General features: G+C 40.2%; 1 pseudogene; it reads left to right on the top strand.

Annotated features, from left to right (window-relative positions):
• The first annotated feature begins 2,059 nt into the window (after positions 1–2,059).
• LOC110307527 lies at positions 2,060–4,108 on the top strand (annotated as a pseudogene).
• Positions 4,109–5,679: the final 1,571 nt, after the last annotated feature.

Genomic DNA, 5,679 nt, shown 5'->3' on the forward strand with positions numbered 1-5,679 from the left:
CAGATGTTTGAAAAGTTTTCCCAAATCTCATAGTTATTAAAACCAATTTTATGACTAGATTATTTAAAATGTTTAAGAATGATAGAATCATGAAAATAATAATCAATGAAAATTAAAGAATGGTATAATTTTATTGTCTGTAATTATATTTTTTGATGAAATTTATTAACTATGATTATAGGACTTTATCCATGTTCTTCATGTGAATAAAAAAAAAAAGAAAAAAATTTTCACACTTAGGAATATCAGTGTCCTCATTTCTATTCCTGGAATTTCGGCTAGTTCTTTATGTCTAACTCTTAACCTCTGATGCCTCTCCCCCATCTGTAAAAAAGACTAATAATAACCATCTCCTACATTATAGGAAAAGAGAATTTATGAAAATGCTATGAAAAGTTTCAATGATTTAGAAGATTTCACAAGGGACAGAATGCTTGTAAAAGCCTCTTTAGGAAGTAGGCTTTCTTGTTAAAGCATGCCAAGTTTCCTTAGTGAAAATACAAAAGTTTAAAGAAAATACATAAGGTCAGCTAATTTGAAAAAAATTACCTGAAATGTGATAAGTGAAAAGTTTATATGGAGGTTAGTTTTTGTTTTCCATTATTCTTGCTTTTAAAAAGACACTGAAGAGGAGAGAACACTATCTGAACTCATGATGAAAAAATCATGTATGTAAAAGAGTTTATAACCATGAGAGGAAATGAGCATGTGTAGAGGAACAGCAACTTGCAATTTGAAAGAAAAATTCCAAAGAATCCTCATGATACCAGCATCGTCTAGGGAGTTACATTGGCATTGCGAATGTCCTCTCTTCAGTGGTATTTTTTTTGTAGAGTATTCTTTACAAAATATTTGACTACTGCACACATCATAGTGCATATGAAGAAACTGCATAGACTAAAGCCACCCACGGTCCTAAGAAAGCAGAATACTACCAGTGGCTGCAGATCAAAGATCCAAAACCTTCTAGGTCTGGAGAAATTATTTCTTTTTTCATCTTATCTGTAATTTGCATGTGGTGCTATTTTTTGAGATATTTAGAATGGCTACAAAGATTTTAATAACTATAAAAGTGTTAGTGGCTCTCTTGGTCTTTAGTTCCTCCCATTCTCTTTCCCTGCGTCCTTTCCCCCTTCTTGCCCCATTCCCTTCTCCCCTCTCTCTCCAGTGCTGGCCTCTGCTCCTCTATTTCTCTACTCCTTTTCTCTGCTTCTACTACCCTCTTAACTCCCCTTACCATGCCCTTAATAAACTCTATTGTATACTATACCTTGGTGTGTCTGGTCCCTCAAAGGTAAGGGATGCTTTTGCATGGGGCCCCTGAGGCACTCCCTTCCCCTACACCTCACTAACCCCCCCCCCCCATAGCACATATCTGCCCTCCCCCTGCCTCCCCGCTTGATCTTTTTAAAAACACATCACCCTTCCCAGCCATCTTTATTACTTGGTTCTTCTTTTACCCCTTTCCTTCCTGGCTCTCCCCTCTCCTCTCTCTGCTCTCCTCATGTGGGCTGGCTCAGGGTCATGTTCCTTCTGGACTCTCCCAGATGTCTCTGACTCTGGCTATGTTCTCCTTCGTATCTACAATAGACCTTCTCCTCCACCATATGTAGGAGCAGTCATGTCCTTTAATTTTTTTGTTCCCATTAATCCAGGACCTGGGTTCCTTTCCTAACTCTAACCATACCCACACAAAATCTACTTGATGTCTGATTTATTAAGAAACCAAAACTAAAACATCTGAGTTTGGAAGGAAATTGCTAGCTCGATGTAAATGTTTTAAGTTTCTTTTCTTTACAAAACAGCAATATGGCAGGCTGCTGCCCCACCCCCTGGAAGCTCCACACCTTGCCTCCAACCTTGAGTCACCTTTCAAAGTTTCCCAGGAAGACTTGAGGTGGGCTGCAAGCCCCTAGGCTCTGCCTCTCCTGGGTTCTGCCCATTACCCGGTCTTGTCCAGAGGTGAAGAAAATAGAGAATGCCTTCCGGTCTCACCATGCCCTATAATTCCGCGAGAAGAGAAGATGACTACCTACCCGGATATGGAGGCCTAGGCATCATGGTTATGGAAGCTGCTGTAAATGATGATGCTTTGGAACAGGAGTTCAGTGTCCCTGGGGAAAAAAAAGAAGAAGAAATAGTACAAGCTGGGTGGACATAACCCAGGATTTTGAAGATGTTTGTCAAGAACTGAAGTTGGGAGAACTGCTTCATGATAAGCTGTTTTGTTCTTTTGAAGCCATGTCTGCTATAGAAATGATGAATCCCAGGATGGTTGCCAGGATGATTGGAAACCAAGTGAATAGAAAGGTTCTCAATTTTGAACAAGCTATCAAGGATGGCACCATTAAAATTAAAGACCTCAGCTTGCCTGAACTGCTAGGAATAATGGATACCTGCTTTTGCTGTTTGATCACATGGCTCAAAGGTCATTCTTTGACACAGACAGTGTTTACATGCCTTTACATTCCTAATCTGGACTTCATAGAAGATCCTGCCATGAAAGCTTTTGCTCTGGGAATCTTGAAGATCTGAGACATTGCAAGGGAAAGACTAAATAAAGCTGCTCTTTTGAAGAAGAAGATTTTTCAGTCAATGACCTGGATTAAAAATGGTCAACAGTGTGATAGATCTTACAGATCCGACAGAGTTACAGGAATGCTAAAAGATGTGGAAGATATGTCATCTTGAGAACTCAAAGTAAACAAGGAGAAGAGAGAGATCCAGAGGTTGAACTAGAAACCTTACAATTATGATGGATTTTGATCCCCTTGTTAACCAGAGATTACTTACACTCATTTTCCTCACTATGCAAAAATAATTAAAAGAAAAGAAATGGTCAACTATTACTCAAGATTAATAAACAGAGTAAAATCTGTTTGAGAATTTACCAGACTCACATTGTATCCTTGATTTTTTTGTGTGTGAATTTAGTGAACTGTTACCATGTGTTTTTTCAAGATCTCTGTTACAAACCACTTTTCCTCGTGGATAACAAAAAGATCTTTGGAAACTCCTCTCATGAAAGACATGGTGAAAGATACCCTTTGGTCCTTCATCAGTCCTCCAGTGCTATCCCCCAAGTGTTGCCTATATAATAATCACCAGGCTAAGGACTGTATCGACTACTTTGTTACTCACTGTGTTTGGCCATTTTGTAGTCTTGTTCAGATTCATAGCCATAACAGGGCTCAGCAGAGAGTCAAACTTGATCACATTCTGGAGAAGTTTGTTACCTTGCAAGATGAGTTTTATACTGCAGGGGAAGAATGTTCTTGAAGAAATGTAAGAGTACCCGTTGCAGACAACTTCGATGCAGTGCTTCACACTACGTTGTTGAAACAGGAGCCTGAGAGACTACATTGGACCTGTTTAGGAATCTGGGTTCTTTACCAAAATCTTCAAATTATGATTCAGTATCTGATCATTGCCTTTGAGCTGGAGCTGTACAGCATGCGTGAGTTCTACTACATCTACTGGTAACTCTCTGAGTTCCTGTATGCGTCACTGATGTCAAACCTGACAGCTCTCAGATGGCAGAGGTGAAGATAATGGAGGAACAGCTGAAAGACCACAGCAGAAAACAAAACAAAACAAACAAACAAACAAAGGAGAGAAAGAAAGTTGGTCCATTGAGCCAAGAGATCATAATCAGCCAGGCTTATCAGAAATGTGTGTTGGGATGTTCAGAATGATGGTCATGTTTGGCATGGATGACAAAGTGTTCAAGCCCAGGTTTGAGCTTGATAGTGATCAGGTCTGGTATGAGCACAGGTCTGCTTTGTTCAACAGTGTGATGATGTGATTACACTGCCACCAGTGAACTACCTGCAGTTCAAGGAAATGGCTGACCTCAATAAATATAGCCCTCCTCTTCAGGCTCCAGAGCTGTATGTGGCAGCTAATAAGCACTTTAAGCAGGCAAAAATGATCCTTGAAAATATCCCCAATCCAGACAGTGAGGTCAGTAGAATCCTTAAGGTTGTCAAGTTCAACTTTGTGGTTATGAAGCTCTTAGCAGAAGGACACAAAGGAGAGTCAACCAACGATTCCTCCAGATTTTGACTTCTCTGTTCACAAATACTTTCATATTGTGAAACTGATTTGAAAGAGACTGCAAAGACGACTGTGTCCACTCTGGGGGATACATAAGTCTGCCACATATGGTGAGGTAAAGCAGATTTCTTGAATGACAGACAGCTCGTTAAAAAGAATACTTTTCAGTCTAACACCTTTACCTGGCATGGATGAAAACTGCTCTTTTAAAGTGGTTTATTATGGGTGTAACTGGGATGGAATGTATTGTTGAATGTTACATGGTTTTATTATAGACTTAATTGTTTAAAACATTTTTTAAGGAATGATTGAGTGAAATGGTGTTTGTAAAGGTTAATAAAATTCCAGCAGACCTCTGATACAGGTAAGATATGATTTTCTTCTGGATAGCCTCCAGAAAGATTAAGTACCAAATGGTTGGGGGCAACTCTTTATTCTCTGTGCTACCTTTGGAAGATGAAGTTTTTCTGTTGATCAACTTGATATGTTAGGACAGACACTGGAGCAATAAAATTTATTGATGCTGTTAGGGTTCCTGAATCACTGAAGTATGGTATCCCAGACTCCAATAGCATGAAAAAGCCAAAGGTGTCATTACAATTCCATCTGGAGGGAAGGACTCTGACTGAATTTGCAGATTCAGTTTTAAAGCCAAAGTAGGAACATCAGGCAGGGGTACATGTTCTGTATCTTGATTGATCTATCTCTGGGGGTCTGGGTGATGCTATGATTTAGATTATTTATGATTTATACCAAGGAGGGGTAGCTCTTAACCTCTTGGCGCCAAGCCGGCTTAACTATCTTTTTGAAAGCTGGGGAGAGGTATATTTGAAATAAGCCTGTGGTTGTTACAGAAACTGACTTGCCAAGTTCTGGGAAGTAGAAATTCAGGCCTGGTCTCCTGAACTGCTAGTTTACAGCCTGTCATGGAGTCAGACTGGATCAGGTCAATTGCCTCCTTTCCTCCTCTCCCTAGAGTAAGGAATCATCTGGAATCCTTGAGAAAATTTTTTTACAGATTTTGGTAAGGTTGACTGGATAGTGGGGGTTGACAGCTGATATGGCAGGTTGTAAGCAGCAGGCAAGTAGGATTAGGAGTGCTGCAGTCTCAGACTTTACTGGATAGATGGAATCTGTAGTACCTCTGCATTGTTCCTAAGGAGAGTCATCTGAAGCACTCTCTGCTCCAGATGGCAGCTGCTGGGTTGTTACTTTCCCAGCAGGCTTAACGTGGAACTACATATCCCTGATCCTGTTCACTATCACAGCCATTGGTATGGTCAGGATCACACTGTGAGGTCTTTTTCAGTGAGATTCCAGAGTCTTATGATGCCTCTTGACCCAGACTTCCTCGTCTGGGAAATAGGGGTAAGGGGTAGGAGTAGATTCACAAATCTGGCAAATGGTAGGCCAGAGATGCTTCTGGACCCTGTGGAGGACTTCTAGAGATTAAAAAAAAAATTGTACTGATCACATATAGCTATAATATCAGATTGGAGATTATGTAACATGGGGGCGGCTTCTGTATAGTATCTCAAAAAGGTAAGACCCAAAGTTTAGGGGGTGTTTCTAGCCTTAGATAAAGAATAAGGTAAGAGACATACCCAGTCACTGCCAGTTTTA

The sequence above is a fragment of the Mus caroli genome, chromosome 12, assembly GCF_900094665.2.
Source record: "Mus caroli chromosome 12, CAROLI_EIJ_v1.1, whole genome shotgun sequence".
In the NCBI taxonomy this organism is placed as follows: Eukaryota; Metazoa; Chordata; class Mammalia; order Rodentia; family Muridae; genus Mus; species Mus caroli.